Source organism: Euprymna scolopes, chromosome 15 (assembly GCF_053919585.1).
Source record: "Euprymna scolopes isolate OS-2025 chromosome 15, ASM5391958v1, whole genome shotgun sequence".
NCBI classification, from domain to species: domain Eukaryota; kingdom Metazoa; phylum Mollusca; class Cephalopoda; order Sepiida; family Sepiolidae; genus Euprymna; species Euprymna scolopes.
This window is the reverse complement of record NC_136496.1, coordinates 95,851,488-95,865,729: the sequence shown is the minus strand read 5'-3', so window position 1 is coordinate 95,865,729 and position 14,242 is coordinate 95,851,488. Positions and strand designations below refer to the sequence as shown.

Sequence of the window (14,242 nt, the reverse complement as noted above, 5' to 3'; positions counted from 1 at the left end):
GAGTACAAGCCAATGTTCATGAAAATCTGGTGCGCTAAGTGCAAAATGCTGAGAAACTCAATATTTATTTATTACTGCTATAGTTCTTTCTTTAAGCAATATTATTATAGTTAATAGTCATATTCCTTTTGAAAATACAAAGATTATATTACAAAATAATTTAATCTTCCTTTTAATGATGAAAATGCTGTTTTAAACTTAAACATGAAAGGCATAGCCTCTTATAGAGATGTTTGGATGCATTTAAAATAAAACTTGTCTTTTCAGTTTATCCATTTAACAATAAAAATGCTATTTTAAATGGAAGTGCAGCAGATAAATGAACATACAAATAAAGGCTGCAGAGTCATAAGGTATAAAGTTCAACTCCGACTCTGACTCCTAAGATTCCAAAATGTCTGACACTTATTTTAAAGTTTTATAATATTTAAACTGTCTATTGATTTAAAAAAAAAAAAACATTTGAAATCCAGCTCTGTCTACTAGCATTCTTAAGATTCCTATCCAAACCTTCGACTCAAACTCAAACTCTGCAACCTTGGTGTTGATGTTCGGATTAAACCAAAACAAAAACCTACAAATTCATTTTCTATTGAAATTTTTGATATCTCTCAAAGTGTTGTTTATCATGGCCATGGGGCCTTAGTAAGTAGCAATTTATTACTATGAAAAATAGAAAAAAAAGAAAACAGACAATTTTTTTGGGGGGAGGGGGGTTCTTCACCCCCCCCTCTAACTAAATTAGTAAAGTTGTATATAAAGAAATTCAAGCGATACTATTTAAAAAAAATTTTTTTTTAATATATTTGTACTCACTCACACTGTATATAGAAGGTGTCGTTCAGCTAGCAAAGGAATGATGCTGTAAAAAGATAGTCATCATTTATTTATTTGTTTCTCTCATCTTCAAAATCACTTCTTTTTTTTTTTTGTGAGATATATATGTTTAAAAGAATTTGTTTTTCTTTTTTTTTTTTTGTCTGCGTTTTAAACTCCTTTATGTCTGAATGTATGATGTTCAGTGGCATCCTCCTCATCTTTCAGATCAACAGGCAAATACACTGTGCAGCCTGTGCAGATTTCGGGGTGAGACTATGATCTTTCACCTGGATTTATTCCAAGCTACTACCTACCTACTTGCTCACCTTTTATAGATATATATTTCTTAAGATATTTACCTATTGGATTATGTCATGTGATTGGTTTCTTATTTCAACACTTATTGGTAACGCCCAACTTAGAATATTTGTAGGCAAGGTTGGATGCCCTCAATAAATATTGAGATATGAAACCAATGTTGTAATTCAGTGTGTAAATATCTTGAGAAATACATATTAGACTCTTACCTTGGTAATTGAGCACTCTGGTCAATTTTTCTTCCCCCAAAATTTGCTTTCATCACACACACACACACACACACATATATATATATATATATATATATATATATATATATATATATATATATATATATATATGCAACCCCTTTATTACTTCCACCAATAGTTTTTAAACTGGAGGAAATATTAATTCTTCAGTATCAATATATGCATATATTTTTTATAATGGTTTCAGATGAATTTTTTTCTGCTTTTGACGCTTTGGTAATGGAATGCTTTTTAAGGAATTATTTGAACACATTTTTATTATGCAGACATCATCTAAGCACACACATACACACACACATGTATGTACAATTGGGTTCATTACAATTAGCTTAACTTCCTTTTCCTTTATTGATGAATTCCTTTTTTGTTGTTTTACATCAATTAACGTTTTTGCTTTATTTTTTTAAAAGTGCTTCAAAAACATATATATATACTTAAAAACACAATAAGAAAGTTATTTGATAAGAATGGCCAGTCTGCTTTTTTTTAAGGCCGATCATATTAGTTTGCAAAGTATGGAAGACGTTGTTCTGCAGTTTATTGCTGAGTTCCACTCAAAACAAGGCCGATAGCCATTAGTCGCGTGCTCTCGTGTAATGAATGAATGCGTGAATGTAGGGTTGACATGAAATTCTTAAAGATAAACTAAAATGACCAAATAATGGGCAGAAATGACTTAAATAAAAAGTAAATGACTTAGAATGACTTTAATGAACTTAAGGATGAGCTGAATGACCTTAAGAATGACTTGAATGCTTAAAAAATAACTGGAATCCTTCAAAAACAACTTGAATGATTTGGAGAATGACTTGAATGGCTTTGAGACTGACTGGTTTTAAAGTGGGTGATCATTTTACATTAAATTAATAGAGAAAAGTGATCCCCCACTTTATATCACAATAAGTACAGCATGTAGTAAGAACAGATGCTACACTTTGATCTTGGCCAAAAGGCCAAGAAAAGGGGGGTATTTATTTGCTCCCCCACCGAGCAAATTAGGCACAAGGCCGATTTTTAATGTGAGGAGTGAAGGGGAAATAGGGACCAACTCCCCGGGGAGTAGGGGAGCTGGATAGTGACAATTGGTATGAAGGGTTACCCCTACATTGACCAAGATCTTATATGTGGGGTTGCCCCCACATATGGTCTTTGCTTGCAGTATCTGCCGGAACAGATACTACACTTTGATCTTGTTTATATAATTTATTTTGTGAAAATGAAAATTACAATCAAGATAATTCAATGTAAAATCAAAATAAATTAAAAGTAAAATTCCAATTTACAAAAAAAATTTAGGCACAAGGCCCTATAAGAAGTGGGAAGGGGAGTGTTGCAGGGTCTTTGTTACTAAAGTGAAAATGGAGTCTTTGGTGACTTTACTCTTGACTGGCAACATTTACCACAATACCTCATTCACTCTGTGGACTCTAAACTAACTAATGAAAACCCCAGCGTTTTTGCAAGAAAGGATATATATACAATTCTTGTGTGTGTGTGTGTGTGTGTGTGTGTGTGTGTGTGTGTGTGTGTGTGTGTGAAAAAAGTTCAATTCATTGGAAAATAAAAAGGTTCTTGAATTTGGAGGAAAAACAGTTCGTGTTGGGGAGTGGGGAATCTAGAAAAAATATACAAAATATAAAATTGCCTAGTGTATTGTTAGTAAGGTCCCTCTCTGAGCTAATCTAGAAAGTTAGATCACCTACTGATTTTCTGGGGCGCCGAAAACAAGCGGGAAGATCCCTAGTGGGGATTGGGAAGAATTCTTATCGGGTGTAGGGAGGAAAAATAAATAGATTGTCAAAAACAAAAAGGGGAAGATGGGGGGGGTAGGCGGCGACCTTCGAGTAGGGGTTAACCAGGGGGTGATAAAACAAAAAGATAGGGGGGGGGGTTAGTGGTAGGGTAGCCTCGGAAGGTTCTCTAGTGCCAAAAAACAAATAATCAGGGGACAGGATCTCATTTGTACCACCAGTTAAGAGTCTCTTTACTTTTTATTTGTCTAACCTAGCAGGATGGGCTCCGTAGGACCCAGTACCACGTGTGCCATGCTTATGGTGGTAACACAAATTCAAACTTTGCACCTCGTCAGATGCACAAGCTAGTGTCATGCACCCACCTCTTGTCAAAGGCCATTTACTCAAGGCAACCTCTTCCAATCGCATCTGATCTTTACTTTAAGCAGATGTTTAAAGTAGACGATCAGATCCCGATCCGGAACAGATATCCCTTCGCGGACTCGCTTGAGGCATGTGATCCTAGTATCACTAGAAAAACCATTCTTTTCTCCCTAGGCAGCGGCGGATCAATGTTCTTCACAAAATATGACTCATCGAGTTCAAGCCAGCGCTTGGCATCGATGCATGCCGTTACCTCGTTGACGTACCTTAGGATGGTCTTGAGCTTGCTGCAATGGAAAAAGGCATGACTGGCTGTTTCCCTCATGTCCTCGTTGCAGCGCAGGCAGTAGACCCGGGTTTCTTCATTGTACAGGTTGAGTTCGTCAAGGAGGGGTAGTGCGTTCCGGACAAGTCGCCAGGTAAGGGAAAATTCCGAGTTTGTAAGAAAGTCCCATCCCGGTGCCCAACTCCACTGGGAACGGACCTCCTCTAATGACATCCCCGTCTGTTTCACTAGTGCCTCCTTTGTGCTACGCCCCACTAGCTCCCGATAAAGCCTATTCCTAGACTGTTCGAGGACACTGGTCCTCGGCAATGCTCTAAGTGTGGACCAGCATTCAGCGTAGAATGTTTGTTCTCCCCTCAGTCTCCACCGAGCTTCGATCGAGGGGTCGGGTGTGAGATTGGAAAACAAGCTTCCAACCACAGTGACCCATGGAACGTCTACATACAACGAACGGCTCAGGAAGGCCAACCTCTCTGCGTGCTTGTGACACTGGAGATCGGGCAGTCTCAAGCCTCCCTCGTTCCACAAGAGTGTGTCGAGGTGCTCCTGTAAGCTGGTTCGTCATTTTGCAGGGAGAGGAAGTACAGACAGACGGTGAAGGATGAACGGAAAGACGCATGTAGCACACGCCTCCACCCGACCCTTTAAGGACAGTTTCCTTCGAACTCAAGTCTTGACAGAGGATTCGACCTTGGTCTCTACTTCCGACCAGTTTTTCTTCAGCTGGAGACCTGGTCCGAACCACACACCGAGGATCCAGATGGGGCCGTCGGTCAGACTGAAGATGTCCGGGAGCAAATTTACTCCAGTCCAGGCACCCAACTGCAGACCCACCGACTTACTACGATTGAAGACGGGCCCCCGTAACTTCTTTGTATCAAGCGAGCGCCTCGGTGATCGCGGGAATGTCCATGGGGCAAGACACAAACGTGGTGACGTCGTCGGCGAATACGGAAACCCTGGCTCGTGTGCCTCCAGGGAGAGCTATCCCACGTAGGACTGGTGTAGTCGCCTCGTCCCTTAACTTGCGAAGGAGGGGTTCCAACGCCAGGACGTACAGGAGAGGCAACAGCAGACAACCCTGTTGCACCGACCGGGAGATGGCGAAAGACTCCGACAGCTTACCGTTGATCTGCACCGCTACCGTCGGCCTGTCATACAGTACAGAGATCCACTTGCGGAAGTCCGGATTAAAACCGGCAGGCTCTAGCATAGATCCCAGGAACCGATGGTCCACCCTATCAAAAACCTTGGACTGATCCAAACTGATCAGCGTGGCCTCGGCGTCGTCTTCTGTTCCCTCTATGATCGTGCGTATCAGATGAAGACTGTCCTGAATCGATCTCCCCTTCAAAGCATAGCTCTGGTCTGGTTCGATCAAGTCAGTGATGACAACCTGCAAACGATTCACAACAACATTGGCCAAAATCTTTAACTCTGTGTTTAGCAGAATTAAATAGTCAAGGGCCTGAAATTGTCTAAATCTTCCTCTCCACCATGTCGTTGACCTTTCCTCAGCAATGTGATCACTACCTTGGTCACCTGCCCAGGGATAGAGCCCTGAACAAACCAATGGTTGAACATATCCTTCACAGTAGGGACCAACATGGGCGACAGCCTCAAGTAGAATTCGTAGGGTAGACCATCAAGACCCAGGGACTTGTTGCAGCCAACCTGCTTCAACGCAGTAATGATCTCATGTTCCGTGACAAGACCATCACAGCTAGCCGCTTGAGCCGCCATGAGGTGGGGTGAATCGGGCAAAAGCTGCCAAACTCTTCGACCCTGAATCTGGGTAGTTGGGTGAAGCACTCCGATAGATGCTTTCGAAACCTCTCGCAAATCTCCCACGTCGACACGAGGGCGTGCCCTTCCAGGTCGTTTACTTTTCGAATGTACCTGTCCGAGCCACGCCTTAGAGCAGCCTTATGCTCAACAGCGTCTACATTAACAGCCTCGTTTGAGACTTTCGTTAGCCTAGCCCTAACTATCTGGCCCTCGTAAGCTTAAAAAGCTAAGAACAGCATCTATTAACAACAGACCTTTGATCTTAATCAAAAAGGCCAAGCACAAAAGTGTTACGGACAGACCCACCGACAGACAGACCAACCGACGGAATGACTTATAGAGTCGCTTGCACGCAACTAAAAACAAATGGATGCTTCCATCTGTTCTTATATAGTTCTAAGGGGCAGATAACTCCCCGGTATTTCTTGTACCAGGGGCAAATATCTCCCTGGTATTCCTGTATCAAGGGTAAATAACTTCCAGGTACTATTTTAACAGAAGAGTACATTACTCTTTTCTACCTATGCACAGTTGAAGATAGGTCCTTGACAATCGGTCCAGGAGTGATTCTGTTGCTTTCAGTATGAAGTTCTGTTCAATCACTAGGATGTACATCCTCCATGGCTTTAACTTCTCTCTTTAAGGAATTAGTGAATTGCTAATTGCTGTAAGCAACCCGACTGAGGAATGCAAATGAGGTTAGTCAGGCATTTGTTTTTTTATATACCTAAGCTTATTTTATCTGGCACAATGGCTTTTTAAAATCCCACCAGATCTTGTTCCTAACTTCCTCACTAGAAAGTGAATAAAAGACTCGATTATAGGTTGTACCAAATTGTTGCTTATACTGCAAGTAGGTATACAAAGAATCCATGGTGGATGTTGCTTATCCTTGGATATAAATTTAAATTATAGCAAAATCAAATATTAGCTCCAGGAAGGAGCGCCTTGATCTCTTTGAAATAACTGAGGTCAAATAAAAAGAAATTGCGTTTTAACACCTAGGTACCACTTTTGAGCATCTTTATTCCTTCTGTACAAGAGTTTGTCAGAACATTCTGACAAAAGGATACTTCTCCTTGAAGTAAACTGTGGCAAAATATTAAAAAAATAAAAAAAAACATAATATTCAAAAACCAAATAAGATCCCTTTGGCAAGGTTACATATTTGCTTAAAAGAGGAAAGTAATGGTTCTAAACCTTCTAGTGATGCTGCTACGAATAAGAACACTAAGCTGGATACGCCACCAAATCAGGCTATAACATTAAGTGGTTCGTTGGTAGAGAAGAAAATTATTCTTTATTGCTTTACTAGCTGGAAGTTCGAGAGTTTAAACAAACATGCAAATATATGTAACTCAGTTATAAAGAAATCTAGTGCTTGCTCCAAGAAGCCCTTTTTCTCCTTGACTTTTGAGACCTAATTTAATTTTTATTCAGATCAAAGAATTCTTACCCCCCCCTCCTTGAATAAACAGAGACAATGCTTTTCAGTATAATCAATGTTTGTTATAATAGACGTTTCAGTTTTAGACATGCTTCATGCGTGTGCATATGTATCTATGTATGTGGGAATATGTGCATTTATGCATGTGCATATATTTGTGTGTGAATGTCTAGTTTGTCTTTGGAACAGACTAATTTGACTGCTGGAGAAGTCATCAAAATTTTATTTTTAACTTATTTAAAAAAATCTTTGACCATATATCTCCTTTTTTTTTTCCTTTTTTTATTTTTATTTTTTTTTAACCCTCAATCACATTGCATGGTATTTGTAAGCTTTTGGTGTCAATTTTGGTTTTATTGCAATTTCTCAATCTTTTGTCCATTTTCTGTCTGTGCAGAATATTGTATTTTTATATGCTTTGTTTTTCTTGATTTAAAAGAATTTAAAAAATTCTATAATTGGCATTGACAATATGCAATGCTCAGCATTGGTTCACTTAGTTAAAATCTGAAAATGTAGATATCAGTAATAGACTCAGGAGAAGACCTGTTACATCTAATGATACAAGTTATTGGTTTGTGTTACATATAATAATAATACAAGTTATTGGTTTGTGTTACATATAATAATAATACAAGTTATTGGTTTGTGTTACATATAATAATAATACAAGTTATTGGTTTGTGTTACATATAATAATAATACAAGTTATTGATTTGTGTTACATCTAATGATACACATTGGATTGTGTTACATCTAATGGTACACATTGGTTTGTGTTACATCTAATGGTACACATTGGTTTGTGTTACATCTAATGGTACACATTGGTTTGTGTTACATCTAATGGTACACATTGGTTTGTGTTACATCTAATGGTATACGTTATTGATTTGTGTTACATCTAATGATACACGTTATTGATTTGTGTTACATCTAATGATACACGTTATTGATTTGTGTTACATCTAATGATACACGTTATTGATTTGTGTTACATCTAATGATACACGTTATTGATTTGTGTTACATCTAATGATACACGTTATCGGTTTTATACTAACTCAAAAAATTGGCAGAGAACAAAGTATAATCTTTAACAGATTTATTCAACAACTTACAGAGTTAAATGGTAAGGTAGAAGCTGTTGAATGCATGATAATTAAAGTTTGTGATGTGAGATACATTTTGTTTACATCTTAAACTGTTATGGCGGATCCGCTTATTTCCAAGGGCACGATAATTTTTTTTTTTTTTTGGTACAAGAGAGAAATAACTCATATTTTTAGGTTGTATCTAACAAAACCTTAAATTTTTTTTTTTTTGTTGTTTATAAAGATGAATTATAATCCACAATGGTTTGATATCTGCTAAAAACTTAGATATTTCAACAATAGCCATATTTAATTTATCTAAAACCAAGAGACAAAGTAAAGAATGTAGAAAAATGAGTTCTGCATGAATTTTATTCGTTCCCTCATATTCCCTCTATATCTGACCAACAGATGGCAAATGTTAATGGTCATGGCCAGAGCAGAATGCAAGAAAAATTCTGTATTGACATTAAAAGTAGTTTTATATTGTTTTTTTGTTTTTTTTAATTTTATATATTATTAAGGAATCATTTGAATTTAAAATCCATTTAAAATTATGCATATAAACTTAAGAAAAGCACTCTTGAAATATGTCAACATTATCTGCAAAAACAAAATCACACAACATCAGGTCAAATTTGGTTGCCATCTTGTTTTGCTTTCACTTATTCCCAAGAAAGATAGTGAGACGGATAAGAATAGAAGTTTTAATAGAAATATGTTATACTTTTACTCCAGATCATGCCCGGTAACCCTGCTAGTCTATAATATAAAAGGTAAATGTTGTGTTGCTAAAACTGGAAAAATACTCGATAAACCCTTTACAAAGTTGGTATTTTTTAATTGGATTAACCCCAGAAAAATATCTAAAATTTAAGGGGAAAAAATGCATTAAATGACCATTAAAACCATTTAATGTTATCAAAAAGTAAATAATATTTTTTATATTATCATATGAAAGGAAGTAACTTTGATTTTTTTTTTTTTTCACATAGTTATTTCGTTTATGCCAACGCAAGTTATGCGTGTGTATGTCCATAGAGAGAAATGGGCTGATCAGAGAAAAAGAGCAGGTCAGGAAGGAGTAAACAGGAGAGAAGAAAGAGAGGAATGGAAGTTATGTTGCACCTTTACCCTAAGCAATGCCGGATAAGTCTGCTAATAAATAATAAAATATACAATTGAATAAAATGTTTGCAAAAATAAAGGTATTCTAATTTTAAAATGAATATTTCTTATTGGCTTAAAAGAATATTCTACAAGTACATAAAATTTTGGAGGGAATTAGAGTTTTTTTTTTTAATTTTTCATTAAATTATAATTATTTATTTATTTACTTTTTTGCTCAATGTCACATGATTGGTTATGTATATTCTGTTTGTTTCCATCAAAGAAAAAAAAATTAAATAACAATTTTTGTCGCTTGTATTATCATTATTATTAGTAGTTTTTTTTTCCACCCATTCTGTCAATCATGAATGTGCGTTTTGTAAATTGAAGATTTTTTTAAAAGTAACCTTTAAAAAAAAACACTAATCCTTTTTGCTAACAATTATTTTGTTGAAGTTTAATCGTAAATGAATACATCTTAGATGTGAAGATGATTGACACTTGTTTCCTCTTATTCTTTTAAACGCTTATATTGTCTATAAGTTTCATATATTGCTTTTCTATCCAACAGCAAAATCTATAATTTCTGTAATTTCTGTTCTACTTGTGTAAATATTATTATGACTATTTCATGTGTTAGGTGTCCCGCATTTACTCATGCCTTTCTTTATATTTTTGTTATTGTTTTTCTTTGATACTATGTATAAGTTCATTCAAGTCCTATATATATATATATATAGATAAAAAGCACTCTGAGAGTACAAACTTTCACCAAGTTCCAACAATACTGAACACGGTCAACCGACTTTCATGAATCAACTCTCAAATATTTTCTGTAAATGTTTTTGTAAGCATGACAGATTCACAAGTAATTTACAGCTCGTGCAATAACTGCAATTAATTTCAGATTGTTGTGCAAAGGTCTGTTAATTTCACAAGCTAGTATTTCCCTTCCCCTCCCACCACAGGAAGGTGTGATACAAGGCCAGAAGGTGAAGATTAAAAAGACAGAGCATAAGAAGTGCCTTTTAGTCCAAAATGCCTGAGCAACCCTTAGTTTTCTACTTTTTTTTTTTTGGTGCTTATTTAAAATATCCAATTTATTGTTTTATAAACAGAACAGTGTATAAATAAAAAAAATTTTAAATTAAAATAAACAAAGAATAGAATAGAATTTTTTCCTACTAAGACAATAAATGAAGTATTCTAAATAAACAACAAAATATGCGTTTTGTAAAGATTGAAAATGTTCAAGATAGATCATACAACAATTTCAGATTCCTACAACACAAATTAATATCTAATACTTCTTAGATCGCTCACAGTATCAAGAAAATAAAAAACCTGAAAAAAAAATCGTCTACAGTTTTTAATCAAACTTAATTGGATCACTACTTGAGATATATATATATATATATATATATATATATATATATATATATATATATATATATATATATATATATATATATGTGTGTGTGTGCGTGTGTGAGGATAAAATACATATAAAATGAATGCTATGAAGACAGAATGTAGGGACAAAAGGCAAAAAGTTAAACAGGAATAAATCATCAAAAACTAGAGGACTTTACTGGTACTGTTCAAATCAATGAACATTTTCAGAAAATGTTCTGAAGATGTCTGTAGATCTGAACAAAACTGGTAAAGCTCTCGGTTTTGATGATTTATTCCTGTGTTTAATTTTTTTCTTTTGTCTTTTATATATATATATATATATATATATATATATATATATATATATATATATATATATATATATAATGTGTGTGTTTGTGTGTGTGATTCAGTACTAGCATTGGTTTCAAGCTTTTGGAGCATGTTCTCTGTTAATAAAGATTGTACTATATCCTATACTCTTCTACTTCATAATTATTAACCTTTGTTAACTTCCGTCATGATTGCCTGTGAAGTTTTTTTAACAATACCTTAATTGCTGATGTTTTCTCTTACCCCTCCCATCCTCCCACTACTATACACACCTTCTGTGTGGTATTTCCCCATATATGTGATGAGATTCTTATGACTCTTGTGAACCGGTTCTTAAAAATTGTACAAGTTCACACAATCATTTCCTTATTTGTTTTGCCTACTGGGTACATAAGCTCATTGTGGCCAAAGCAGCTAAAATTTTTAACTTTAGTATATCAATGAAACTGAAGAAGGTCACAGTTAGCACCTGAACATTTTTTAATGTCTATATGAATAAGAAGTAAAATCTAAAAAATATATATATATATAATCACATATTTTTCTGCGTTAAGTTTTTAAACATGCAACGAAATTAGGGATATTTTTTTAAGAATTACAAAAGCAATAGAGAAAAGAAGCACAGCAAAGGCTTTATTTTTATATACATAACTTTTTTTTTTTTTTTTTTTTTTTTTTTAATGCAAAAGATGAAAGAACCGTTTCTGAGAATGTTTGGATCCCATCACTGCCCACCATGCATCTCATATATTCCAATGTTTATCCTATTTGCAATCGGTCCTTTGATATTTTTATTAGCTTGTTCTACATGAAGTAAAAGTTCCTTCCGTTCTTTTCATGTACAATTGAAGCAAAATCCTCACAGACTTTCATCTTTCAATAAATATAATGATGCCTCATTTGGAAATTTGCGTAGGTTTTGATTACTATTAAGCAATCAACTCCTTTTCAACCTCTTCTGTCTGATTTATACTCTGCTTCCTTTATTTCAGCTTGTTTCAGTTGGTCTTCATCAATTTGCTATTCTGATACCTTGTTATAATACACTTTCCTATTCCAGTAACTTTTTTCTCTTTCTAAGTAATGCAGGCTTGTGGAACTCTAATTTTCTACCGACTGTTGTCCTACATATAGCGATGAGCATTTTCAAAACTAAAGTCAGTAGACAATCTAATGTCTTTGCCTTAATCATCTTTCATTCTTTTAGCTCCTCACATCAAGTGGCTTCATGCCTTGTCAGGAGTAACTCCCAGAAAAAAATGTGTCAATGATTGTGAGTTTTTGCTTACATGACTGATTTAAAGTTAATTTCTTTTAAACAAGATTATTACTTGTGGTGAGAAAAATGGTATAACATTAACCATAGTTATCAATGCAGTATAGGAACAGACCGGTTCAGCAACCAATACCTTTATGGGATGAAGATCTCCTTCATCTCTAAAAGATTGATATTCTATCTTTGTGTTAACTTTTATCCAGACAAGTATAAACTTAATTAATATACTTTAATTATAGAAAAAAAAAAAGTAAAACCATGATTTAAAGATAAAACCTTAAGTTTCATTGGTGGAAAGGGGGGAAAAGCTCAAATTGTCAGAAGTTTGTTAGAGGATCTGTAATAATGGTGTGGAGAATCACAGCAATAAGCGCCAACCGTTGGTGTGTGTCCTCTGTAGAGAAACACTGACACTTGAACCTGGAACCAGTTCGATACAAAAAATAATATGACAATAAGAAGATAAATGATTCTGTAGGCACTATTGGAGTTTGTGGTGACAGCATATAAAAAAACATTTTTTTCCGTCACGGGCATATTATCTCGTTCACGTGAGTTTGTTGTCAGTTGGGAAGAAGAAGAAGAAAAATAAGAAGATAAAAGGAAAAATATGATGGCTGCTTTGATGAAGAAACGAGCGAGTTGTGGAAGAGAAAAATCTCTTGTACCAGCCAAGTACAACACTGAGAGTTAAGAAGAGTTCCAACCTTTTTTTTTTTTTTCTATCTCTGTTTTCAGGGTCACTACATCAAGCTGTCTGGTTTCAGCACAATAGACCAATTTCAGCTAAAAATAACAGTTGTTTGGACACAGAAAATATTTTGTTACTGCTACACATTCAAATATTCTTGGCCAATGGAAGTTTGCTTTGTACCGAATTTGATCATAATATTTTAATAATGAAAATTATTTGTAAGAAAAGAAAATGAAGTCAAGATTTAAAACTAAAAACATCAAGTTTTATTGGGAAAATACAATTGATGAGAAAGAATAAAAAAGGAGAAAAGTTTAAATTGGCCAAAAGAAATTGAAGCAGTTCAAATATAGTGAAATTAATAAAGATTGGAAAGAGTCTTGAGAAAGATATCAGACGGAAACTTATTTGCACTGGATAATATGCCTGAAATATACTCTTAAAATCCTCAGGTACAACTACCGCGGGTTGACTCAGTCTAAAAGATAGCTGATGGGAAAATAAGTTGTTAGTTAAATGGAAGAATGATTGACAGATGGGGAATCAAAATTTAACCTTTAGTTCATGAAAGTCAACAAAATCATGTGACTTGCATTTGGTACTTTCCTGGCAAATCTTCAAACAGAATGGATGTGTAAAAGATGCTGTTTCAGCAGGTGACCACAGTGTAGCTCATTCAAATTGGCTGAGAGAAATTGAAACAGTTCAAATATGTTGGAATTAAAAAAAAGATTGGAAAAAGTTTTGAGAATAGGATGAGGTAGAAATTTACTTGCATAGGATAATATGCAACAATAAATTCAAAGTCCTTGCATAAAAAGATTTCATATAAGTTTTTTTTTTTTTTTTTTTAATGCTAATGAGTCACTTATCAAGGCCAAAAGCCATTTGAGGATACAGATTAATGAAATTGTCAGTTCCATGATGAGTAATGCTCTGAGGTACTTGGCTATGGTGGATGGAAAGAGCATGATTTGACTACTTAAGTATTTTTAAACATGCGACTTGAAGACAATTATGTTGTAGTCAACAGGGAAGCAGTCTTGTATTGTATTCCATATTTGGGACGTTCTTGCGAAGAAGCTTTACTCCTGAAAGTCCTGTTTGTTTTTAGATTGACGGAGAAAGAATGAATGAAAAATTTAATGTCCATCAATAGCAGCAGCAAGAAAAAAGTCATGTTCAGTCGATGAAAGTCATGGAACTTATCTCCAGGAAGATGCCAACAGTTTATGAGAATCGCAGACATGGAAGAACACAAGAGAAAAAAAAATCTGTTTTGTTGGAAAATAGACAATCAATGCTTATATTTAT

At 35.0% G+C, this 14,242-nt stretch overlaps 1 protein-coding gene and 1 pseudogene across 32 annotated transcripts in view; one reads left to right on the top strand and one right to left on the bottom strand.

The window, feature by feature from the left end:
* LOC145294002 (arf-GAP with SH3 domain, ANK repeat and PH domain-containing protein 2-like) overlaps positions 1-14,242 on the top strand; it is a 547,728-nt gene that overhangs the window by 358,775 nt on the left and 174,711 nt on the right. The window lies entirely within an intron of this gene.
* On the bottom strand, positions 2,228-2,353 carry LOC145294345 (U2 spliceosomal RNA; annotated as a pseudogene).